General features: G+C 47.7%; 2 long non-coding RNA genes across 4 annotated transcripts in view; one reads left to right on the plus strand and one right to left on the minus strand.

The window, feature by feature from the left end:
* Positions 1–2231: 2231 nt before the first annotated feature.
* LOC119399100 (uncharacterized) overlaps positions 2232–27031 on the minus strand; it is a 27741-nt gene continuing 2941 nt past the window's right edge. Inside the window, exons 2-3 of the long non-coding RNA XR_007416961.1 lie at positions 12331–12434; positions 2232–2336 (exon numbers count right to left, since the gene is read on the minus strand). This is a non-coding gene — a long non-coding RNA (uncharacterized LOC119399100). The remainder of the gene's footprint in view (positions 2337–12330; positions 12435–27031) is intronic.
* On the plus strand, positions 18292–25028 carry LOC119400109 (uncharacterized). 3 transcript variants are annotated; one of them, XR_005185012.2, is made up of 3 exons: positions 18292–18505; positions 21267–21453; positions 24982–25028. It is a non-coding gene; the product is annotated as an uncharacterized LOC119400109 (long non-coding RNA). The 3 variants fall into 3 exon arrangements; XR_005185014.2 differs by lacking the exon at positions 24982–25028 and adding an exon at positions 24515–24535; XR_005185013.2 differs by lacking the exon at positions 24982–25028 and adding an exon at positions 24251–24288.

The raw sequence follows: 27031 nt of genomic DNA on the forward strand, positions 1-27031 counted from the left end.
AAGTTGCCTTTTAAACGCCAGCGTTGTCGACGTGCCTGCACACAGCTACTACACTACAGCCCACAGCTACAGCCCACGATGTGCACACAGCTACTACACTTGCTGAACACGTCGATCCACCTCGTTATTCTTGGCTCAAAGCCATAAAATACGGCGTATAAGTACTCGCTGACTGCTTCGCATGAAACCTATTCCCACAACGCGTGGGGTCTGCCGATTTTTCTTCACTTTCTTTGTCTCTCTCTCTGCTTATCGCTTCCTCTTGCTTTCTGTGCATTTATCTGTCTCTGTTTCTTTCTCTCTCTCTGTCAATGTTTTTCTGTATTTCCATCTTTTCATGTCTTTATTCGCTTTATTTCTCTCTATATTTCTTTTTCTCTTTCTATAGCTCTCCTTCTCTCTCTCTTTCTCTCTCTCTCTCCAAGTTCTGCTGTTTATTTTTATCTTCTTATGTCTTCATTCCATTTATTTCGATATTTTTCTTTTCCTCGTTTTTTCTATCGCTTTCTCTCTATCTCTCTCTTTTCCACGTTTTCGCTTGACACTCGCAGCTGCTGTACACGTAGTGGGGCTTGCCCAATTCCTGTGGCGCATACCCCCACCGGGAAGTTATAAACGACGGAGCACAACTTACCGATAGCTCAAACAGCTTCATTGTAAAGATAATGAAGAGAGCGCGTGCCGGTTCATGATAGTGATAGCTTTTTACGATGGAGCACAAGTTACCGACGGCTTCAACAGTCTCGCTCTTTAAAAAAAGGGGACCATGAGGCGATGCGAAGCCGGAGCACTTGCACGATCGCGTTCCGTTGGCGTTCGTTGGGCATGCTACCGACCTCGCGTCGTGGAACGCGAAGAGGGACGCTACGCGCGTCGTATCTTCCATCTAGCCTGGCCGTTAATTCTCACAGGGCGAGCGGGGAACGCGGCCTACAGGCGGGCGAGAGGGGGGCAGCGTAGGAGAGGAGAGAGAAGGGGAGGGGACGCGCATGCGCTCGAGCTCATCGCGGCGTTGAGCAGGGGAGAATTTCGGCATGTCTAGCCCGCGTTTCAGAGGGAGAGTGGAAAGGGGGAGGGGAGAAGGGGAGAGGGAAAGTGCAGAGGGGAAGGGGAGAGGGAAAGTGGAGAGGGAAAGGGGAGAGGGGAGGGGAGAGGGAAAGTGGAGAGGAGGTGTGGAGAGGAGGTGTGGAGAGGGGAGAGGAGGTGTGTGGAGAGGGTATGCGCATGCGCAGTAAGGGTGGTCAGAACGCACACCACCACCACCACCACCACCACCGGATTGAGCTCCGCCTTAAGATACTTCGCATCTAAAAGTCACATGGTTCTTTATGAATTTGCCTAAGACAGCTGGAACGCGAGAACCATTTTCCTTTTTCCTTTCTTTTTTATCTGAGTTTATTGCAATGATTCTCTCCTCCCCCCCTCCGATTGAAGCTTGATTCAGCTAACGTGTTTTACACTGCCGCTAGGATCTGAGACATTGCAACCTTCCACCACCCTCACGTGGTTTGGCACACCCTCCATGGTGATCGGCCCGCCTACGACCAAGCGACGATCATCGTCATGTGACGCCATGCTGTGGCGTCATAACGACGACACGATAACGTCACAAATTCTGTTGATCTGAGACGTCATTGGTGGCGTCATGTTACATTGAGGTCGTGTGACTTTTGGTACGCCGACTGCACACGCGCATACGCCTAAGTATCACATGACTATCACATGACGGTCCCTGCCGGCGGCAGGTTATCTTTTCGTCCACTTTACTTTCTTCACGTTTATATTCTAAATACTACAGATAACACCCCCTATACTTTCCTTGGCGTTATTGTCTGTTAGTTCTCATTAATATTGTGTCTAACAAAGAAAACGAGCCCTTAAGAGTCATCTTCTTTCCTTCATGACTATTGAAGGACTTTTAGTCGTTTTTTTTTCCTTCAATCGTGTTGTCGCCGACAAGGACTCGCGAAATATTGTTAGAAGTTGCAAAATCTCGAAAATTTCTTGACTCATGAGACATATAAAGATTTAACCTTAAAAAAAAGAAGAGTACGCATTATTTTTCACGAGTCCTGACTTGCCACGTATGTAACTCTCTTTCTCAATAACCAACCTAATCTGTGACGTCATCGTGACGTCGCAGATTAGGTTGGCTCACCTGCCCCGTTCGTGTTGACGAGCGGTCCATAATTTGCCCGCTGAAAAGCGACAGAGCACCACCTCTCTCACCTGCCACGGATGGGCGCCCTTCACTGTTTCCTTGCCGCCAACAATCTTGCCTTGCGGTCCGTAAGGCGTCGTCCGCTTGGCAGGGTTGGCTTTAGGAGTGCCACAATCTGAAAAGAAACAGTGTTTCTTGCTTCCCTTCGTATTCAGAAGCAGCCATACGTCACTGTTGACCGATAACTTGTAAGCGTTTCTCGGGAGAACATGCGTGACTCCAGTAGCGCCGTTGTGATATGTGTGTGGCAATGACGCCTCTGGAATTCTTATATATTCTACGGGTATATGAACTTCACAAGGGCGTTCATTCGGGCTAATTGGCTGTTCGCGATCGAAAAAAAAAATGTTGCATTGCATTAGCTCGGCTATGCCCAGGATAACGTAGCGTTAGCAAAGGTTAACCTGATAATTCTTAGCTTTCCTGATTGTCTAGGATTAGTTTTAATTATCATGCTTACTGTTGCTCCAATGACACACACACGGTATACGTATTATGCGGCACATGTATATTTATTTTGCCAGGCAACTACTTCGGGATCCGATGAGTTAAGCTTCTCCGCTCTTCTGCGCCGTTGAAGCAGCATTTGCGCTCTCCTTCTCCACGGCTATACCACACTGGCAAACGCCAGTCAGAGGCGCTACCAAGCGGCTCCAGCGCAGTGTCAGACGGCACCTGCACAGCGAAGGCGAATAGCTGCGCGCGCGCCGGCGCCAATACGTCTGCCACGGCTACGACATCACTCCTCTGGAAAGCACAGACCGGCGGCGGCAAATCGCTTGCGGCGGCGGCGGAGTGCGCGAGAGATGCCGGCTCTTCTGCGCCAGCTGAGTGACATCACTGATCCTCACGCATGCGCAGCACGGCTCTTGAGGAGCCACGCGAAACTGACTCGGCTAGGCCAGTGTAGCTAACGCTAAAAAACTAAAAAACAGCGCAAAAAACATCGGACGAACACAAGAAAACAAAAGAGCGCTCCTTCGTCTCCTTGTGTTCGTCCGCTGTTTTTTGCGCTGTTTTACGACTCTGTGCATGTATGCCCGCATACGTACAAACACACGCACAAACAAGCGCAAAGCGGGGTGCCCCTCCCCCTTTCTTTACAAAGATTTCTGGTCATGCCACTGCGTAACTTTAATGTATTTTCCTCATGTTCGAAGTCATGTGTATTTTTGCGGCTCTCCCATTTTAATGTTAGTACTTATCGTCATTACAACAGAAGCAGCAGAACCCATGTCACGGTTAGTGCGGAGTAGTCTCTGCCTCTGGTGGGACCACCTTATGAAACACTAGTTTTTTCATATGACATCCATATCTTTATGAATTGTGTCACATGATCCATTAGACACAATTGATGTGTCATAAGGATTGATGTTATATGGATCTGAGTTACACTTTTCTTAATTGGCAGCTTCAGTGATGAAATGTCTGACGTCACTCTTTCACGCCACTGCGTATGCTTGGAAGTTTACCTTGGTGAACAAGTTCAGGGTGACAGAACTAATCAATAACCAAACGCCATCGCTTAATCGAAGAGGTTAAGTCATCAAATGAATGTTCACATCAACGACTGTATATATATATTGTCCGTCTCCTGATGTGGAAAAAATGATCGCGCCAGACCTTTTGCCGCACCAAGCTGACGCGCTCTTTTGCCTCCTTCAATCATACTGGGACGTGTTTGACTTTTGTGACCGTCCATTAGGGCAAACCTGTGCTGTGAAGCACCGCATTAACACCGGCGATGCATCTCCGGTCCATCGAAGGCCATACCGCGTATCTCCAACTGAGCGCCACATAATTCAAAAGGAAGTCGACAAGATGCTCGCCAAAGATATAATTGAGCCATCCTCTAGCCCGTGGGCTTCCCCTGTAGTTCTTGTCAAAAAGAAGGACAACAGTTGGCGATTCTGCGTAGACTACCGGCATCTGAACAGATCACTAAAAAGACGTCTACCCGCTACCGCGCATTGACGACGCCCTCGATTGCCTCCACGGCGCTAAGTACTTTTCCTCCATCGACCTTCGGTCAGGATACTGGCAAATTGCTGTCGACGACATGGACCGCGAAAAGACCGCTTTTGTGACACCAGACGGCCTTTACCAGTTAAGGTCATGCCTTTCGGGTTATGCAACGCTCCGGCCACCTTCGAGCGGATGATGGACACTCTCTTGCGCGGGTTCAAGTGGTCAATTTGCCTGTGTTACCTTGACGACGTTATAGTCTTTTCCCCGACCTTTGAAACGCATCTCGAAGGTCTTTCCTCCATCCTTTCTGTTTTTCGCAATGCCGGTCTCCAACTGAACTCATCCAAGTGCCACTTCGGACGACAACAACTAACCATGTTGGGCCATCTTGTCGACTCCTCTGGCGTACGCCCTGATCCTGATAAAGTTCGAGCCGTGCAGAACTTCCCCGTCCCGACCTGCACGAAGGATGTCCGCAGCTTTCTCGGTCTCTGCTCGTACTTTCGACGTTTTGTGAACAATTTTGCGGACGTCGCACGCCCTCTCACTGACTTACTGAAGAAAGATGTCCCGTTCTCCTGGAGCACTGCGCAGGCTACGGCGTTCTCTACACTCATCACGTTGCTAACCACACCACCTATTCTGGCCCATTTCGACGTTTCCGCCCCAACAGAAGTCCGCACCGACGCCAGCGGCCACGGAATCGGTGCTGTATTGGTCCGGCATCAAACCGGGTGCGCCCGTGTTATTGCCTATGCCAGCCGTCTCCTCTCCGCAGCCGAACAGAACTACTCAATCACCGAAAGGGAGTGTCTTGCACTCGTTTGGACGGTAGGCAAATTTCGGCCCTACTTACATGGTCGACATTTCACCGCCACAACCGATCACCACGCACTCTGTTGGCTCTCGTCTTTGAAGGATACCACTGGGCGTCTTGGTCGCTGGGCACTCCGACTCCAAGAATATAACTACTCCGTGTGTTACAAATCTGGCCGCTTACACCATGACGCTGACTGCTTGTCCCGCAATCCAGTGGACCCTCCTGAGGATTTGGATGAAGCGCCACCATGTGTCCTCTCCATCTCTGCTTTAAGCAACATCCGTGATGAACAGCGTCGAGATCCCGTCTTATGTGACATAACTGAGAAGCTTAATTCTCCGGACACCCGATCACGTCCCACCCGACTGTTTGTGCTTAAGGACGGCACATTGTACCGTCACAACGTCCACACCAATGGACGCGAACTGCTCCTTGTCGTACCTTCTCATCTACGTGCGAGCGTTATCGGCCAGCTACATGACGCCCCCACTGCCGGTCACCTTGGTGTTTCTCGGACGTACGACCGTGTACAACGTCGATTTTACTGGCCCTGCCTTCATCGTTCTGTCCGCCGCTACGTCGCCGCATGCGACCAGTGCCAACGCCGGAAGAAACCTCCCATGAGTCCCGCCGGACTCCTTCAGCCACTTGATGTTCCCTTTGACCCATTCTTCCGAGTTGGCCTGGACCTCCTAGGTTCTTTTCCTGCATCTATTTCCGGAAACAAGTGGATAGCTGTCGCGACGGATTACACAACCCGGTACGCCATTACACGAGCTCTACCAACCAGCTGTGCCACGGATATCGCCGATTTCCTCCTGCACGACGTCATCCTTCATCATGGTGCCCCACGCCAACTCCTCACAGATCGTGGACGCTATTTTCTCTCCAGAGTTATTGATGACCTGCTTCGCTCTTGCGAGACGAAACATAAATTTACGACGGCCTACCACCCACAAACTAATGGACTGACTGAACGTTTCAACCGGACTTTAACTGATATGCTCTCTATGTACGTCTCCTCCTACCATCATGACTGGGACGTTGCATTACCCTTTGTTACACTTGAATATAATTCCTCACGACACGATACCGCTGGTTTTTCACCTTTCTATCTTTTGTTTGGCCGCGACCCAACTTTACCTTTTGACACCATCTTTCCGGCAGCCGTCGATGCGCCGACTGAATACGCCCGTGATGCTATCACCAGAGCTCGCGAAGCACGAGAAGTCGCTCGTCAGCGCATTTTAGCTTCGCAAGACCACCAGAGGCAGCGTTACGACGCCCATCATCGCGACGTTTCTTTTACCCCGGGTTCACTTGTGCTGTTGTGGACCCCGACTCGGCGTGTTGGACTTTCCGAAAAACTGCTTTCCCGATACTCGGGCCCATATCGTGTATTGCGCCAGGTGACCGATGTCACCTACGAGATAGGCCCCCTCGAGTCTACATCTGCCTCCGTTTCGCTGCCTACAGACACTGTTCATGTGTCCCGCCTTAAGCTCTACCGCTCAGCAACACCATAGAAAGCATCGAGACGGTGCTTCACCACCCGGGGGTCATGTTACAAGAATGTTTCACACTGCCGAAGCAAGGAAGGCACCAAAGAAGACGACGTGATGTTGCTGTGTGCGGCACGCTCTCCGCCATCTTGTCTAACGCTTAAGCGTTGTGTAAATATATTGTAAATACGCACTGCTTCCCTGTGTGCCTTCACGTAATAATATTTTTAATCAAATAAATATTTATGAACATTACCATCCCCAAAATATGTACGGTGTTGTCAAACTTGCATTGGACCACTGAATGTTTCGGAAACAGTTCTGTCATTATTCCCCTTCCTCAGTTGGCCTGATAAGAGGAGTCTGGAAGTTGGTGAGTAGTATACACACAATCCATACATCACTGATGACTGGTCCCAAGGAGAGTGGATTCAGCTTGTGAAATATGTCAAAGTTCTTGATCCGCTGCATGCGGTGCTCCACATGTATGCGCAGCGAAGCAATTTCCCCCGCCTCTGCCACTTCTGTTTCATTCAGCTGTCTTCTAATCGGGAAAGGCGGTGTGTTCAACTGAACATTAATGGCATTTAGCATTTCGCCGATCCGAAAGCCCTTGTCAGCCATCTCCATCATCGAAGTGAAGCTTCAAAAAGCCACTCTGTCGCACATATTCCTTGTCAGAAATCGAGCCTCGAAAAATGTCACACACATCGGCGACTGAACCATCGGGTGGCACACCGATCAATCCCATGAAGGTGCTTGCTGACTTGTAGGACGAAAAGGTTGTGGACTGCAGTGCAAGAGAACTAGCTGACTGGCATTTGATCTCACTTGCATCGATGATGACGCGTGTTGAAGAATAGTTGTCTCGAAATGCAAGTGGCATTTAATGCAGTACCTCCTCTTTGGTCATCCAGATCCAGGTACCAGGTACCACGTCATCTAGGTACCCGAGTCAACTTCAGTAAAGTAAAATTTATCCAGGTGACACAAATTCCTGAGACAGTAGCAATAGATATGCAGAACCCTTCTGCAAGGTCCTTCTCAAAAAGGCCAAGCCGTAACCTTAAAAGGAAAAAGAAGAATTCGTTTTCTATGGTGAGGCTCCTTGGTCTGCCTTTCCCTGATGTGTCGACTCCTGATCGTTTCGACCGTGACGCTATTATGTTTTCATCCTCATGACCTGGGTCGAGGATTTTCAAGAGACCCTGAAAACAGTCTACGATGGGAAGCAAGTATAGAACCGCATGTCGTCATCGCTATGTTTGAAGCGCTCTATAGAAGAGGGCATGCCAACCTTTTTTCCCAGTTTCTTTTCATTTTCCTTTGAGAGTTCCAGCTCCCTGGAAATTTGCAGCTTGGCGAATTAAGTTTCTGCTCGCTGTCTTGCTTGCTGAAGTTCCATTTCAGCTTGCTGCAGCTTTGCTTTTGTCGAATTCATTTCCGCTCGTGTTTCAGACAGCCCTTTTTTTATGTTTGTCAGTTCACTTTCACATCCCTGGCTTCCTTCCACCATAGGCAATCTCGACTACAAGAGATCGCTTGGGACACGGTGGCATGTTCTTCCACATCTGGATGGAATGAACAAAACGAAAGGGAGAAGGCAGGGAGGTTAAGCAGACACCAGTCCGGTTGGATACCATACGCTGGGGGAATGGGAAAGGGGAACGGAAAGTTTCGTCCACATCTGAAGTAGCGGATGGAATGCTAGGTGCACTGTTTAACGATCGTCGGGCCGTAACAAAGTTTTATCTTGAGGCACGTGGGCCGCAGGTATGATGAACATGACACTTTGTGAGTGGCTTTCCTTTTGCAATAGGATATGCTGTGGGAAAATTAAGCTTCTTTCAGCTGCCTTATACCAGAGGCATAGTTCGAGTAGAAGTCACCGTCGGAGAACTGCTTGGAGCACATTTTCGGGCGGCGGTTTAGAGTGGAGGGCTTTCCTTGATTTCTTTTCATGGTAACAATCCCATTTTTTAAAGGGGTATCCTTCGGGAACCCAGAGAATGAAACCTTCAGAAATATAGAAATAACGCTCTTAACTTAAAACACTGACCAAGTGTAAAAAAGAACGAGGTTCTATACTGTCGGAACAGTTCATTGTACCTATATGGTTTTCAGAGAACAATGACTCGCCAGTTTGCGCCTGGCAGCAAAGAAAGTCTGCCTCTTACTTCAGTGCTTCATTGCAAAATGATTGTGCATAAAGGAAATACATGTCTTCTAATAGAAGGTGGCTTGAGCCTGAATCGTTATTTTTCATCACTTCCAGGGTCGCAACGGGCAGTTGGCAACAATGTGCTTGCCACAAAATTTAGACACTGCAGTAGCAATGCAAAGGGTAGCCGCACTTGCTGTAGTAGCGCGCAACGCGATCGCACTTTCTGCGCTGCTCCTACGATCAGTACAGACACCGATGCAATTACCTTGCGTGCTACGTCCTGCGTACGACTGTCGCTTAGTGAGAAGCAAGTGCACATGAGTGATTGAAAGGTCAAAACAATCAGCGGCCTCTTTTGCCGGCAAGGCGATCACGATGCATGCGGCTCCCGCATGCGGTAACAATCGCAGAATAAAGCTCTAGCACAATTTTCAGCATGTAACCTACCTCTCGAAGGGGCCTTATCGAAGAAACGGCACTCCGCGGATAGGCCTAATGTGGCCATACTGACTCATCCAACCGGCTAAGCATACTCAACTTACTCAAAATTGACTTGTTCAAGATTAGCTCAATCCGGATTAGGTTAATCCGGCTTAATCAGGATTAACTGAATCCAGTTGGGTGTAATCCACCTCATGGCTAGGCCATCTCATCTTGGTCTGGATGAGCGTAATTGAATTGAACACAAATTTATTCGATCCTGCGAATGCGGTCTTGTGATTAGCGTAATGCAGCATAATCTACACTAATGCGGCATAATCAGGCTTCATTGGTATCGCTCCATATTGAGTGGTATCGACTAGTGTTGAGTGGCCTGTCTCAAACTTAATTGGGCTGGGGTGTGTTGGCTTAACTAGCCTTTCTTAAGCCGCTGCGCGCTAATCGCGCGTACCGAAGGACTAAAATAAAGTTGTTCATCCATCCATCCATTAAGCTTAACATGGCTAGTAATTATGACATAATTGTGAAGAAGCTAAACTGGACGAAAACATAACTCGCCGCCGGCAGGGACCGAACCTGCAACCTTCGAATAACGCGTCCGATGCTCTACCAATTGAGCTACGGCGGCGGTCATCCTTCCGCTCATGCACCTCATTGGGTATATCTGTGCATTTAAACTAGGGAGTGTTATTCAGCGCCGCTCGTAGCCATGGCGGCGAGTGGGGAACACTCTTTTCTGCCTGCAGACGCAACGTTTTAAATGCGGAGCATTTCGTAGTCGCACCTGCGGCGTCGGCGGCGCCGTCCACACCCCCACTGCGCATGCTCGGCTTGTCTCGTGCCGGCAGCAAGCCTCTCCTCTCCCTCCCTCGCATGCTCAGCTCGTCTCGTGCTGGCAGCAGGCCTCTCCTCTCCCTCCCTCTTCCACAAGCGGAGGGGCGGCGAGTGGCGCTGTAGTCGCATCAGGCTTCAGCGAGGTGTGCCGGTGCGGCCGCTGCTACGGCTGCTACCCTCTCGGCGCGCAGGATCAGATGCGTCATTGCGTTGTATTGACGAACAGAGAGTCCGGATTTTGTAACATGCAGCAAAAGAGACTACACCTTTAACTCGTCCACAATGCCGACATGTCTTGTGGTGAGCTGCCAATCGGCAAAAGAACAAAAAAAATGACCGCGGCACTCTTGGGCTCACCATGATCAGGGGGAATAAAAGCCTGCCAGACAAATCGCAAGTTAATGAGCGAATGCACTCTAAAGTGCTGCTTGCTTGGCTACTTCTTCATACTGAACATGAGAAAGCCCGCGAAAACAGACGCAAACATTAAGTTAGGACAAATTTGATGCCTTATCCTTTTTTATGTACTTTGCTGAGAGCATATGGTGCATTTATTCATTCAATCACACGCTCACATCCACTCAACCTCGGCGCTTCACGATCACCTCTCTACTCGCTTTGATTCGCACTCGCAGGCATTCACTAATGTTCACAGTCACGTACACTCACACCCGCCGGACTCCACTCACGTCCGGCTGGGACCAAAAAATTCAGCTCCACTACTGTGAAACCTGAGAAAGTGCGTACAGCACGGGCACCCAGCGGTTCCCGTTCGTAGAGTTCCCACTGCCCCGTTTACTGAGCCGTCGATGACGTAAATGTCTCATGCAAGCATGTAGGGTTTCCACGGCACGGGTAGAATCTTGCTGGGGAGATTCGCAAGCTCGGTGCGCGACATGCGCGCTACTTTTTGTGGTGCTTTATCGACTTCCTGCTTGTTAGGGAAGTTGAGATACGGGAAACGCGTTCTGTAAACGTTGTGCCAGCGTACCGAAGCATGTGATCTTTTTGCGAGCGGACTGCTGACCAATAATCCCTCGCATACTACCTGAAGGCATCAAGTCTGCTAAACGAGATCCCCGCTATGAATGAATGAATGAATGAAGGGGAATTTTAAGGACTCGTTTTTTCTTTTTTAGGCGTAACATTTATTAGAACTAATTAAACGATGGTCGCCGCCGTAGCTCAATTAGTAGAGCATCGGACGCATTATTCGAAGGTTGCAGGTGCGGTCCCTGCCGGCGGCAAGTTGTCTTTTCGTCTACTTTAATATTTTCTCATTTATGTCTCAGTTACTAGAAATAAAGTCCCCTATACATTCATTTTCTTCATTGCCTGTTACTTCTCATTAATGTTGTGTCTAACAAAGAAGAACGAGCCCTTAAAATTCCCCTTCTTTCGTTCATTCAGAGCACGAAGTAATTTTTCCTGACACGTGGGAGTCGCCCGCTGCGCGCTGACGCGCGCCTTGCAGGACCCAAATAAAGTTTTTTCAACCAACCAACCAACCAACCCGATTACGTTGGCCCTACGAGACACCGTCAGAATAGAAAATTACACCACCTCCCGCTAAAGCGGACCATGAGGCGATGCGAAGTCGGAGCACTTGCACGATCGCGTTCCGTTGGCGTTCGTTGGGCATGCTACCGACCTCGCGTCGTGGAACGCGAAGAGGAACGCTACGCGCGTCGTGTCTTCCCTCTAGCCTGGCCGTTAATTCTCACAGGGCGAGCGGAGAACGCGGTCGACAGGCGCGCGAGAGGGGGGCAGCGTAGGAGTGGAGAGAGAGGGAGAGGGAACGCGCATGCGCTGGCGCTCATCGCGGCGTTGCGCAGGAGAGAATTTCGGCGTGTCGAGCCCGCATCACACTTCATCGGACCATCACACTTCATCGGAAGCATCAACGGAGTCAAGCGGAGTAAACTGAATGCGCGCAGCGCTCTACCCGCTTTATATTCACACTTGAACGAGAGGAGACTAGAGGAGGAGAGTAGCGCATGCGCCGCGAGAGCAGGAACGAGATAGCAGGAGATGCGCAAGCAGGTGGTAGGAGAGAAGTGCAGAGTGTAACGCGCAGCTGTTGGAGAGAGGGAAGGAGGAGAGTTGCGCGTGCACAGTGTGAGTGCGGACGCCGACGACGCCGCGGGGCATGCCGCCGCTATAAGGTGCTTCGCATCTAAAAATAACATCACGGCGAGATCGCGCGGAAACCACAAGGCGGCGTCACTACTCGTTTTCTTTTTTCTTTTTTTACGCGTTTTCTCGCTTATGGAGTGTCTTCTCTCGGTAAGGGTGGAGCTATCGGTATTGTGAACGTGTAATTTACTAACACAAAGAAAAATTGTTTTCTCTCTGTATTGTCCCTTTTGGAATCACTCACCCTCGGATTTACCTAGGACCCAGGGCTCGGGTGCCGTCATGTGCGGTCTCCTGCTTCTCAGAACAAGCTCGGAGCTGTTCGCGGGGTCTTCGGAATACAAAAGCCTGCGTATAAGATCACACGTATTGGAGTTCAGCCATAGATGACCGAAAAAAAAAACATAAGAGGTACCGTCACGTGCGAGTCTTGAAGCCTATAGTCAGATACAACTTGAGGACGGTCGCCTTCAGATCGAGGGTACGCGGGTTCAAATCCCGCCTCGTGAAGAATTTTTTTTTCGGCAAGAATGTTTCTCCTTATCTTTTTTTCCGTCTCTCTGTCTGTTTCTCTCTTTCTCTCTCTCTGTGCTCGTTCTCAGGTAGCCGCACGGTGGCACATACCTGTTAAGATGATGATAGTTTTCTGTGATCGACTCACAAGGAACGATTTTCTAAACAGCTCGCTGTTAAAAATTTTAACATAGAAAAATAGAAAAGAAATTGAAATTACAATGAGGTGACCAATTTCGCTGCCTGCAAGGTTAATAAGCGTGACAGGTAGTACAATTTAACTTTGTCGAGCTGGCCGATGCCATCCAAATGTGTCAACAGAAATTTCATCACACGCCTCCCTTGCGCGAGGCAGGCTAAATGGCCTAAAACAGAGTCTAATGTTAGAGGACTTTGTGTGATCAAAAGCATGAAATGTTCATAAAGCGCACGATTATGAAGAAAAGAAGAGGCTTTGGTGCCTTCCGACACTTCATTACGCTTTTATTTACTCAATCAACCTACATCTAAGATCATGCTTCGCATCCAGAATTCCTCGACATCTGGAAGATCTATAGCAACGGCTTCGTTTAAACGCCGCCTATGGAAGCGGCTTATACGGTACCGTTTCGGTCAAGCGGCATGTCCACACTCCAACAATTGTAGCTCAATAGAATCCACGGAACATATTTTGTTTGAGTGTCGAGCGTTTGCCGATGACATGACTTCTTTGATTTGTCTGCGACTTTTGCAATGCGTTGCCGATAGACACTTCCTTTTAAGAGCAATGCACTTATAGACCGAAGGCGAGAGGCGGCATGGTCAAGCAGTTCCAAGCGCTACAGCCGCCGGGCTTCACCGCATGAGCCCGTGGCTGCGGCCGGGGTGATGGCGTCCCTGTCGCGTGTACAGAAAACGCGCATCAAGGCACCCTAGTGTACAGCTTCGGCTGACCGAGTGCGTCCACTGAATGAACGCGCAAACTGCGCCATGGGCGACAGCGCCCCTCTCCATCGGGCAAGGTCTGTGATATCACGGACAGCTAGAGTGCGCAGGCCTTCTTTTGAGGGAAGCCAGAACACTCTAAAGCAGTGGTTCTCATATGAGGGACCCCAGGGGGCCCACGATGCCATTTCTGAGGGTTCACGAAATATGTCCTAAAAAACACAAAAACAAACAAAACGAGTTTTTTGGAGGCACTATATGTTCCGTGACAGCGACATCTTCTGATTTCTGTATGCCTCACCGGCTAGCACATTTGCATTGCGGCGGAGCTGCCTTTTCCCCTTTTCCGTAAGATGGCTCTACAGCTTTTGTTGTAGTTGTCTACGACATATGCACACGAGCATACTTTTTCTAGGCTGGCATATTTGAAGAACAAACATAGCTAGAAACAAGCTGAATGTGGCTGCAGACTGCACGACTTATTGACAAGCTGTTCATGCCGAGTTGACGTGGCACTTAAATGACCATTCTTTGCCAGGGAGAAATAAATGTCACCTAGTTCCCGCTGCATGGCGTGTTAAATTATGACACCCCCCCCCCCCCCCATTTGTCTCACTGCAAGGGGTCCCTCATGGCTTCCACTACTTCAGAAGGGGTCCCGGAAACATCCATGGCTGAGAACCACTGCTCTAAAGCTTATGAGCCCGGGGGTGCGGCCGGGCTGATAGCGTCCCTGTCGCGTGTACGGCGTTGACTTACCGAGTGCGTCCACTGCTGCCACTGCATGAACGCCCAGAGTGCGCCAAGGGCGACAGCGTCCCTCTCCGTCGGGTAAGGTCTGCGCACTTGGTCTTTCCCGCCATGGACACCGCTTAGGAGGCTCGCCGAGAACGAGAGCGCGCGCTCGTTCGAGAACGGCAGCGCCGACGAAGAGCGGATCCCGCCGTCAGGGCTAAGCGAGCAGAGGAAGAACGACTATATGGATCGCTCAACCCTACTTTAGGAAAACAGGACACGGCAGCCAACGGCAACAACGTAAGAGAAATCCCAAGGTCACAGCCAGGGAAACACAAGCGAAACACCGGTACCGAGCTGATCCCGAGGTGCGGGCGCAAAAAATATGATGCGAAAAGAGAAACACAGGGACAGGGCGTGCATTGCACTTCCCCTGCATGAGTGGAGCCGTCTTTATCCAGTGAAGGGAAATAAAAAGGGGACTATGGGGCGATGCGAAGCAGCATTTCGGCATATCGAGCTCGCGTTTCAGAGGGGAAGTGGAGAGGGGGAGGGGAAGTGGAAAGGGAGAAAGTGGGAGAGAGGAATGGGAGATGGGAAGTGTAGAGAGGAGGGGAGAGGGGGTGTGAGGGAGGGGGAGGCGAAGGGAGAGGGGGAAGTGGGACAGTTGGAAGGTTGGAGAGGTGTGTGGAGAGGGTTCGCGCATGCGCAGTAAGGGTGGTCACGCCGCACACCACCACCACCGGTTTGAACTCCGCCATGAGATGCTTCGCATCTAAAAAAAAAGACAATCGTTATTTGTGGCGTTCTTTTTTTTCGTGGGAAGAGCCAAATGCAGAAGCCGAAACTAGGCTAAATTTCACGGGAACGTAGAGCACGCCTAAGTATCTTTAGCTTCTAAAGCAGTTGGAATCAAAATGGGGCAATTCCTGGTTGTAACGTGAACTGAAAAAGGCAGTTTCTAATAAAACATGAGCGTGGCACGTAAGTCATGCTGTACATGGCAGGCGTGTCATGATTTTCATGTTAACTCGTGTTATTTATGTTCGTTACACAGTCACGTCGCAAGATATCAATTTTGGTGTATATAAAGCTAGCGAAACGGCCGCCAGCGCCCCATGAGCGTGGCACGTAAGTCATGCTGTACATGACATGCGTGTCATGATTTTCATGTTAACTCGTGTTTTTATGTTCGTCACACAGTCACGTCGCGCAATACCAAATTCGGGGTAGATCGAGCTAGCGAAACGGCCGCCAGCGCCCCATGAGCGTGGCACGTAAGTCATGCTGTACATGACATGCATGTCATGATTTTCATGTTAACTCGTGGTATTTATGTTCGTTACACAGTCACGTCACAAGATATCAATTTTGGTGTATATAAAGCTAGCGAAACGGCCGCCAGCGCACCATGAGCGTGGCACGTAAATCATGCTGTACATGACATGCGTGTCATGATTTTCATGTTATGACTTGTCATTTATGTTCGTCATACAGTCATGTTACGCCATACCAATTTTGGTGTACATTCGATTAACCAAGCGACCAGGAGAGCACAAAGTCGTAGGCGGCTAGATAGATAGATAGATAGATAGATAGATAGATAGATAGATAGATAGATAGATAGATAGATAGATAGATAGATAGATAGATAGATAGATAGATAGATAGATAGATAGATAGATAGATAGATAGATAGATAGATAGATACGCTCTAAGTCGCAGAAGTTCGCTAAGAAATGCTTCGCATTTAAAATGAGCCAAATCCTGTATCTTTCAATCGAACTGAGCCACATTCATTAAACTAGCGCTGCGTCAGCGATCGTGACCATAGCAACCAACATGGTCTCATCCAGCCTGTTTCATTTGTGTCCTAGTTGCTTTGATATCGCGTTTGCGTTCCGCAATTAGTTTTTCTAGGGCTAGCTGACACTTACTGAATTACATGATGTTGTAGGGCAAAGCTCGAATATAAATAGTAAGAGGCCGACTTTCCTACTTCTCTTTGCCTCTTAGTGTTTCTTTTCGAGTTTAGCGCTACAGTACCATGTCCTTCTTTCACTCCAAGACGGTATATTTGAAATAAAAGACATATGAAATGAAGATATTGGGCACCGATCTATTCCTTGAAGAAGAAGTTATACGAAACGGCACGGCATAAAACGAGCTCCGAAGAAGAAGAGCTGGAGCGCTTTTCAAGGCCTTCAATAGATGCCGAGAACAAAAAAAATGCCCCCACCTCCCCGAAGGGAATCGTGAGGAAATGCGAATGCACTTGTTGCGCCGAGAGTACACGGCGTAGTAATTTCAATGGCGTAAAGCTGGACACATCGATGCGCTCAAGTGTCTCCCTTTTGGGCGCCTCTTTCAACGAACGCTTCCTACGTGCGTTCGTACTCGCCTCAGGGATGTTGCCACCGCCTTCAATGCAGCACAAACGCGTTTAGAACGCGCTGTTTTCAGGCTGTGCCAAGGCAGCACAAACGCTACAAACGCGTTTCAAACGCACTGCATTGAGGCGGTGGTGCAGGGAGGAGAGAGAGCGAACGGCGAGAGAAGGAGCGGCGAAGCACTGCACCTACCCTCTCCTACACTCTCTCCACACACGCGGGAGCTCCGCCGAGCTCCCGCGATGCGAGCGCCCTCACACGCCAGAGCACGCTCCTCCTCTTTACTCACTCTCCGCTATTCCGCCCGCACCACCTGCTCCGGTTGCTAGGGCGAGGATAAACGCGCGCGCCCGCAGCTGTTGCTATGGGAGAGGGAGTGAGAGCGGAGAGGCGCGCGGACACCGACGCCTGACATAGCCCGACTAAGAAATGCATTCGCATTTAAAAAAAACGCTGCCGACAGTCCAGAACAGTGCACCTTTTGCCAGGAAGGACCACTCGCACTTCAAATCTACTACCGTTGTTGTATCCGATACGATACTTCCCAATTGTATCTTAAGATACTTCGATACATTTGCAAATTTGCTATCATAGATTCATATAATGAAGCACCAAAGATCTATGTACAATAGTGTTTACTCGAGAATTTCTTAACTGCGGCCAACTTTGTTTACTATTAATGAAATATATGTCTGTATCCCGAAAGTTCTGCCTTTCTTGCTCAAAGCATACTAGTTTTATTCCGAGACAACTTATTTGGATTTGTTGGCTTTTTAACATGACAGGTATTTGTACGCTGTGCTGTCATTGGTTTTTCTTTGCACTTCTGTAATTAATGGGTGTCGCTGCTCTACTTGGCGACCAGCTAGCGGGTTGCCATCTACTTGCAAGAACGTCATGAAGTAGTCTCCGCACGATGGCGCAAAAGCCGCTGTGCAGTCTTACCTTGTCCGTAAGCGTATTACCGTTTTCGTAATACTTCATCCTCCGGCAGGTGCACAGCAGCCACAACGCTAGTAGTGATACTTCTGTGATGCATCGTGTGAAGACGATAGCTACAGGGACAGAGCTCACAATTTATTGGGGACATGAAACTGCAATGATTTTTCATATTCTACTTATCTGCTGGCGTAGAGCATTCGTTAGGAACATATTCACTAACGTGCAATCTTTTACCATTTCTTCTCGGAGAGGACTTGTGCCGCCTAGAAACTTCTCAGACGTATCCCCGACACAAAAGCGCATATAAGAACTACCGCTCCAGTTATTATTTTTTTTCCTTTGGCGACGTACATGCTGCGTGGTCAATATATTCGGGCTTTTAAAGGACGCCCGCGAAATATCAAATCAAACCACGTGACTGGGCTCATGTGCTGCCGCACTGCAGCGCTCTCAAACGTTCTTCGAGCGAAAGAACCACCCGTACCTCAGAGCAGTGGGAAGGCATCCTTCGCGAAGGTGCCCCCGAGGTCTGTCGGGCGCTCGTCCAGCAGGCCCGGGCGCGCATTTACAAAGGCGAGCGAATAAACCCCCCCACAATGCACCGCGCCACGGCGCTCTCTGGGGCTATGCATTTTGGCCGGCCTAATTGTGTCAGGCGGCTGCCAGTCCCCGTGTTTTCGTATCAGCGGAAACACAGCGACCGCGCCTGTGCCTGGCTCTCCATGCCTGGACGACGCGACCATAGCAAACGCCTTACGAATGAATCGGATACTCGTGAACAGACAGTAAATGCTTCGAGAGACGCTGTGCGCACACTTCTCGCTGCCGAAAGCCGTCTCGTCCAGGATGCATTGAAGCGGACACACACAGCCTGCAGCGAAGAACAACTCGACGGACATTGCTCTACTCCACTTGGTAAGTTTTTGTTGCTGCTCAGCATGGATCTATTAAAAAGCGCGTTTAAGGCTACGAACGTTGCTCGGGCAGCAAGCGCAGCTTCCACTAGCTAGTGGCGGTGCAAGCGTGCGACCATAAAAGCCTGCGCGCAAACTTTATCGTGCTGCCGCTTCCAAACTTGCGAAGCTAAAAGATAAAAGAAAAGCACGCAGCCCTAAAGCACTGCCTTTAGTGGAATAAATTTAAGAGGAGGAAATTGAACTTAAAATAGGGAGCTCTTCGCGTATATGCTTTTTTTTCATGGCTTCACCGCAATACGGCTCTGTGTTCCAGTGAAGGCAAGGGAGACTCGCACTTATCCGCACTCGTTTGTGGCTTCAGCTTTCTTTCCTCCCGCTGTATATTGTGTGATCTGGCAGTATTGTGCAACCCTCCTGCATGAAATTGTCGAGTGCACTCTATACGGCTCTACTCTCCATGATGTCTACACTTTAACGCTTCATCACAGTAAAAATATATATTATAGGGAGGCTTACTAAAATCACGTCCGCCACTGCAGTGATCACTGTACCCATGCAGAAAAAAAGAACAAAACAAGGGATAACAATTTATTAACAAGAAAAGTGTCCCATGAAGTAAGAACAAGCAAAAGAGGTTTTTGGTTTATTGGTATATCACAAGCATAAACATGTTTTATATATATACACACAGACATTAATGTTTATTGAAGCAAGGTAAATAACTTGTAAATGTGTGCAGAGCAAAGATGACAGAAAATTCTGTAGTGCTTTGAAGTTCAGAAGACAACTGGAAATGAGCAACAGCGCTCTGGCAAAGTGATAACTAGGGATGTGCAAATATTCAAGTTTCGAATTCAAATAGAATAATTCGTTTTGACTTTTGAATAGCTAGTATTTGAAGTTTTGAATAATTCAACACGACGAATATCAAAGACGCGACAAAGGCCAATAGTGCAATTTGATTAGGGTGGGATGGCAAAAACTAACGCTAAAGTCGCTAAACTTCATTAAATTTTCACCTTTCGTTAAAACTTTCATCGATATGCTGGTTCAAAAGTGAGTGCTTGTTCATTTTAAAAAAGATTATGTTGTTTCCACGCCTCATGGCTAATGGCCAGGGAACATTCTGTGAGACTCGAACTGCTGGCAACCAAAAATAACCAGCACACTGAGCTCAGGTCTTATAGGCAAGAGGTTCACAAATACTTCAATGAGCCCCTAATCACAAGAAAGGATGATCCTTTAACATACTGCAAAGAGCACGGAGCTGCACTTTATCGAGGTATCGCCATAATCGCTTTGTGATACCTTCCCAACCCTGCTACTGAGGTACCCAGTGAACAGAAAAAAGGTTTTAGTTGATTACCCAGTGAACTGCAGGAAACACCTTAACATCGCGGCAAGAGAGCCTGAAGCCAGGTCATGTGAAACTGCTTGTGTCATGACAATTCATAGTCTTTCGGTAGTAGTCACGCACCGCGTTATGTGTTCGAAGACATGAGCAGATTTTATTTCCTTGTTCTTTCTTTCAATTTCAAATAAAACTTTCTGTATTCGATATCTATATTTGACATTTTCGGCCACTATTCGGCACTATTCGATTCAAGATGAAATTCACTATTTGCACACCCCTACTGATAACAAAAAATCTCAGAGAAACTCGCCATCAAGACAAAGGAAGCAGAAAGGTGTTCTATTTGACATGATTACTATTTCTGCTTTTGTTCTCACAACATCAAGACCACTGTAATATTCTAGAACAGGGGTCGACATGTTCAAGGAAAGACATGCTCTGAGGTCTGCTCACTGGTCTCCTTTTCTGTCTTACTGGCATTGTGGTCACTGCTGCCGTGCAACTAGGCTGTGCAACCAGGGTTATGTTGCTTACATCTGGAGTAACTAAACCTTGACCTCTTTCGCTTTTGTGAGTTACTTTTGTTACATTTGTTCATTTTGCTTAGCTGCCCCATTTGAAATGCGAAGCATTTCTTAGCAGACTGCAGGCTATTTGAGCTTGTCTATCTACGTATCTGTCTAGCCGCCTACGTCTGGGCGCTCTTGTGGTACATCAAAAATTCAGTCAGCCCTCAGTGATGAGGGCTGACAGCACTGAGGACCACACTAGCTCCTAACGGTAAGGCATAGCAAAAGTCAATCATCATGGAATACCACATTGTGACTGCATGACAACATGACTTGACAGCGTGACTTGAATGGGCCACAGCTGGAGGAGCCAAGGGTTGTCCGTTAGTAGGTGCCATTCTTTAACATGACTGTATGCATGATACTGTGGTAGCAGTGCAGAGCCAGATGCTTGCGCCTGTGGCTAAGGTCACCAATTGTAGGGGTATGATGTCACAACAGCCAACGTGAGGAGTCGCTGTCCTCACTTTGATTCAAGGATAGGTGAAGCACCTAAGTGCAGTGGCGGCGATGAGCAGCCTGTATGATGAGCAGCTCCTTTGCTTAGATTTAGGTGCATGTTAAAGAATCCCATGTGGCCTAAATTGATCCGAAGTCACCCACTACGGTGTGCCTCACAATCACATCACGGTTTTGGCGCATAAAACCCTAGAAAGGTTGTTATTGAAACCAGGCTGGCACTGTGCCTAGGGCTGCCATAAAACCCATTAGGCGGGAGGCAGCGACCATTCAATGCAGCCTTGCACTGGGCACATTCTGCTTGACGTTTAGCTTGAGAGAATGGGGCCTCTTCTTTGGCCTGTTGGCAGCTGGCTCAACTACTAGGCGCCTTGCAGGCATCCTCTTAGACCCCCTCGTGAGCCTTGGCCGACGCCTGGCAATGCTGGTTGGCTGCACTCGTATCTGACGAGCCCGGCGACGTCTTGCTGCAGCGGTAGCCTTGAGTGCCAGCATCAGCGCAGTTCCATCCGTGCTGTTTTGCACACGAGCCAGCTCCTCTCCAAGGCCCTTCAGGATCTCGAGGTAAGCCGGATTGTATGCATTCATGGCAGGCACACGCCGTACCTGGGCCTCCAGGAATAGACCTTTTTCAGGCAATCCCAGAACCCCCCGAGGGCGCGCGAAGCACTATGGGAAAAGTGTGTACGGCGAGCCCGCCCGCTGTTCCGTCGCTCGCTGCTCGTTGGCGCCGTGGGAGCACCAAACGAAAAAAAAACACGTCACCGCTGGTTGACTATTATTAAATACTAAGTGCTACCCGTCTGAACGCACCTGCATGTATCTCTACGCATGAAATGCGAAAGAAATGATGCAGTCAGTGTAGGTATATTACCGAGCGGATGTATACTGGATCTAGCAGTTAAGCGGCATGCGAGTTATCACGTGCCGGTATACATGCAGTAAAAACGTGCTATCGTGAGCAATGTGAGCTGGAACACCGAATTCATATTTATTCAATGATTACTTGTTCACAAGCCACTACGGCATTTAATGCCATAGTGGCTCGTGATAGGGTTTAACCAAACTGTAGAGAGGTGTTACAGTGTTCAGGTATACAGATTATTATATTATTTTAATTGACAAGTCATGCGCTGTACAAAGAAGTGAGCACATCCTAAACGTGTTTAAAGAAAAAGGGATTGGACTAGAATTCACTTGTGAGATGCCTTGCTCTGATAATTTGCAGTTTCTTGATACATGCTTATAAGTTTAACTGCGGAGCATGTTCGCGGGCACTATAGCCCGCATTCAGTGAAATCGGTGTTCAATTTCGCGTCGGCGCATTCGAATGTTGTTAAACAAGGAATTGTGATGTCATGATTACGCAAGGCATTGGAAAAAAACTTGCGCACATAAGATGAGCAGTAGTTTCCAGCTGCAAAGTGATCAAAGAGGCGGGATATCCTGCGTATCGTTGTATCAGTTCGCGAAAATCTGTTCGCATGGCAAAGAAAGATTAACACGGACGTTCTCCATCCATAAATAATAAAGAAACTAGAAATACTGCAGTTATTCCACGTATGTATAAGAAGTTCTTCAGTCGCATGGCCTGAAGAATGTAGGGAAGGGATGTGGGGGTGAAGGTTGTGTTTACCGCCCCAAATAAGCTCAGTTGCATTAAGGTCGCAGGGGTCTGCGGTTGGCAAAGAAAAATGCGGTCAGAGGCATGCCGATTGTTTTGTAAATTGTGTAGGAGTTAACCATAAATTTCTCTTTCTTGTGTCCACATGTACATCCGCCAGACTGGTTGATGTATTAATACGTATAAGCGCCTCAGCGTACATCGAAACTCATTGAATGGAGCCGTCTCATCTCGCCTCTCTATATCAGTCATGAAAATGTAATCCCATCTTCGAAAGCACAGTAATTTTGTACCATCAACCTAATCAGACAACGCGAGAAATTTCGGTGGCATATCATGTCACAAATAATGCCACACTTTGTGTCAGTCAACCTTCTCAGTCGTTACAAGACAAGGAATTCTACTTTATTAATCGACTGTAAGCACACGCCTTGGTTGTTTGACTTTTCGTACCTCTTTATGACACGCGCGACACACTCGCATTTTTTAATGCTTTTTTTCACGCGTGCAATAATCTTTCAGTTGTGTGTGAGCGCTGGTTTGTGCATTTCCTTCCTTGTACTGCTCCATTCTTTTTTCGCTCTAAGTATTATTCCAACCTGTAGCTATAGCACCAACGAAGGTTAGTAGGCACTTATAGTTTGTTACATATATGGTGCGAGCGACGCAATGGATGTGTCCCATTTCCCCAAATGCCGACTACACTTTCTAGTGTACTCTTCAGATATCAGAACCTCACACTGTAGTCGTCGACAGTGTCAATGGACGTTGATTCCAAATGCATCCGAGAATCATAGACCGCTCCTGCATTTCGTAGGCAACCGAGCTGTATTTTTTATTTGTGCCGTAAGGCGCAGTGGGGCTAAAAAATAAATAAAAGGTGACGCTTCTGAGCCGCTCAACTTAGAGTTACTGTATATGCTTAAAGGTAGCATATACAGTAACTCTAGCTCAACTGGTCCAACAGTGAGAGAGATGCAAATCGTCGAGAGGCCGTAGCAGCTAAGCGCTTAAGTTCGGGATTGAATTGCGCAGTAACATGTTGCACCTTGCCAAATTCACTGTGTCTAAGAAGTCCTGGCATGGCGCAAGCGGAAAGCTACAGCACGAGACACGCGCGCTCGTCGCGGCGGCTGCTGCGGCGTACACACATTTCCCATGAGCGCTTGCGCGCCCGTTGGTGGCGCTCGTGTGCTTGAAAAAGGTCTATTGGTATGCATGTTCTTGGGCCTGCACAGAAAGTGGTGAAGGAAATATTGTTCACATGATACACCACACCAACAAGAACTGCACATTTATTTTGCTGTTCTCTAACTGCAGCCATGGGCTCAGTAATAAAGGTTAAACTGAGGAGTCAGTTTTAAGTGAAGCTTTCCCTGTCTCCTGTTTTGACTGTCCTGCCACTGGTAGTGCTGCCAATCTAAAAAGTATACAGTTTTACTGACTCAGGTAAAGAAACGCTTGACATTTCTTTACATTTACATAGTATATACAGCTGTGTTTTTCAGTATGCTTTGTCTTCATATAGTATTGTGCTATGCAAAGACATGGGAAAATTTTAGTTTAGATTACTTTTGAAGGGTTTGAACATATTGCAATAATGAATTCGCTTTAGCCAAGCTGCAATGATTTAACAAGTTATGACTCTAATACACATCAGTAATGACACTAATTGTTTCTGTGGACCTACCTATGTCTCTGTCGGCACTAATGGCAGTTCTTGCTTGTGGTTAGCAGTTGGGGTATGTATGTCCAAATGATCAGTCAGTCGAAACTTGGCGCTCTGGAGTCACACTGCAGCCAAAGAGTTAACCCTAACAAAGAGTTAACCCTTCATTAGTCGGATGCTGAATTCAGGGACGTACCTGTCCTAATTCATTATTTAAATGGAATCTATCCTGCACGATTTGCATAAGTATGTCCACGGTGTGCAGATGCACCTGCAGTTAAACATACCACATTGAAGTGCTTCAAAAGCCTCTGGATATGCCTCTTCCGCAGCATGCCGCATACAGCAGAAAAGGCAGCTGCATGAAGCATGGCTTCCAAGAGGAGATGAGATAGCTACCTGGCTCTCTCGGACAAAAAGTCCAGTGAGCTGACCTTGAAATAAGGGTCTTATACCATGATAGCTGCATTCTCTCTTTTTTCTTCTGGCCAATAAAAGTTTTCTCAATAAACCAATGGGATTCTACCTGTTTTGTTGCAAACAAGAAGGGAAAACACGAAATAACCTACACTTAGCAAGGGTAGATTTTTGGTCTTGTTGGTGCGACGTATTCATAGTGTTAAGCATGGAACTATTAAGACTAAGACAAGACAGAGAGTGTTTGTATTACTCCATGTTTTCATCTCTGTCATGTTCCGTGCTTGCACTATTAATATCCTACTTTGTCTCTTTTCACGATTTCACGATCAGCACTGATGATGATCATAATGCCTGTGGCCACATCCCCTTGATGTTGCAGGTCAATAGCCAGAGCTGGATCAGGCCAAAAATAAAAATAAGCTTTAGGAAAAAAAATGATAAAACATGGAGAAAAGGATATTACACCCTGAAGATACAAAATCAAAACCTTGGATTCCTGAGCAGCATTACTTTCTGCAGGTGCTAAGGCCAGTGACACAAGTTCACGTGAAGTAATAAAATGCCTTAATATCAACCCAGTCGGACCTTTTCGGTTTTCAAAGGAGAGGGCAACCCTAACTTGTCAGCAGTGAGATTAACAAGAAAGATGTTAGATATATAGGCACATTTTGCCAGGATCTTTTTGTTTGTGTGTTTGTGTCTGTTTGTGTAGGGGGGGTGCTCGTGTCAAATATAGTTCTTGTCAGTTCTTGTATCACTCCAGTATGCTCTGACCTGTTCCTGGCAGTAGCGATTGTAAATTAGCCCAACAATGAAGGGCTTTGACATATTAGCTTGTTTTAGATGTGTAGATGGTTCCTCGATATACAAATCAGGTTTGAAATTCACCACATGCGCTGGCATTATAACACTATAGGAAAGAAAGAATCCCAAGCTTCTAGTGAAACCACTCGAAACTCATCAACATGAGGCATAGCTTTCTACAGCGAAATCTGTTATGAGATCACAACAATGGCCGTTTTTGGCGCCATAGTTGTCTGCTGCCGGCGATGTCCGTAACCCGATCATGCAAAATAGATATAAAAATGAAAATTGAAAAAATATCTAGTATGGAACGGGGCTCGAACTGGACCCTCTCCGTGGCAGCCCAGTGTTCTACCACAGAGCCATGCCACTGCTTCAAACTTCTTTGCATAAAGACCCTACACAGGCTTCATGCCGGGAAGAAATGACATTAACATGTGGATAATATAGTGTGGTAAAAAGAGTAAATAGAAACCAGGCGTCGCCCAATGCAAATTGTGTAGACAGGTGTTGCACAATGTGAATTGGCGTAACTAGTGTGTCATTCAATGCTTCCAACTCATGCAAAGGCTCTGCGCATATTCTTCATCAACATCAGCCACAGCATCAACAGAGTGCACATAATGCCTTGCAGATGTGTAACGGGTACCTTGCTTCTCCGCAGAATGTAAATAATGGCGCAGTCGGTGCTTCCCACTTGACAAAATTATATTTTATGGCGTAGTGCAAGTGTACTTGTATTAGTAGCCCCAAGAGAGTTTACAACGGACTGTAAAGTGCTGCTCTTCCAACTTTTGCTGTGACTGTGCTGTGCTTTCTGCACAGGCCTGGCGTTATTTATGCATCTGGCGAGCAGTGAAGAGTCCTGCCATCATCTTCTAGAGCATGGGTCACCGCCGCGCATGCAGCCGCCACCTTTCGCTCAGCGCCCGTAGCCCACGCGTGACAGTTTTCCCATATTTTTTGATGACTTTTGTGACTTTGCTAAATGTTCTGGCATTATTTTCTTGCCTGTCGTGATTAATAACACTTTGTTCGGGTAAGCCACACAATGTGAATGGTCATAAGCATTTTTTTTTTCATCAGACACCTCATGCGGTCACCTTGTGTTGAAACATCACCGCAGAACAAAACTAAACTTAAGGATCGGCGTCCAGATATTAGTCATTGTGGAGATTGGTATAGACATGTTTCTCTATTCCTGATGCCAAATACCCTTAAAATGACCAATATAAGAGATATGGGAAAGGCTTCCCTTCAAATGGCAATGTTAGCTGACATTTTACTTACACTCCCCCTCTCCTCCCCACGCAGTTTCTGACATTTTCACTGTCCTGCCCTTTGTAAGATTAAATTTCATAACTGCAGTCCGATAGCTGATGTGAGTTTGAGACCCCTGTTTTAGAGCATAGCCTTAAACCATCAGTTTAAAAGATTAAAAAGCAGTGGCTATTCCCAAAGCATGCTCGTAGGAATCAGTGAAAATTAAAAAAAAAAGAAACCGAAACCAATGCGCCACGAAGAGAAAGGACACACTGACTCAGCAAAGCAGCAGTTGTTCTGTTTTTGTACAGCATTTTTGCACTATATGAAACAAGCAGGGCGAACATGCAGTGTCAGTGTTT

Source organism: Rhipicephalus sanguineus, chromosome 7 (assembly GCF_013339695.2).
Source record: "Rhipicephalus sanguineus isolate Rsan-2018 chromosome 7, BIME_Rsan_1.4, whole genome shotgun sequence".
Classification (NCBI taxonomy): domain Eukaryota; kingdom Metazoa; phylum Arthropoda; class Arachnida; order Ixodida; family Ixodidae; genus Rhipicephalus; species Rhipicephalus sanguineus.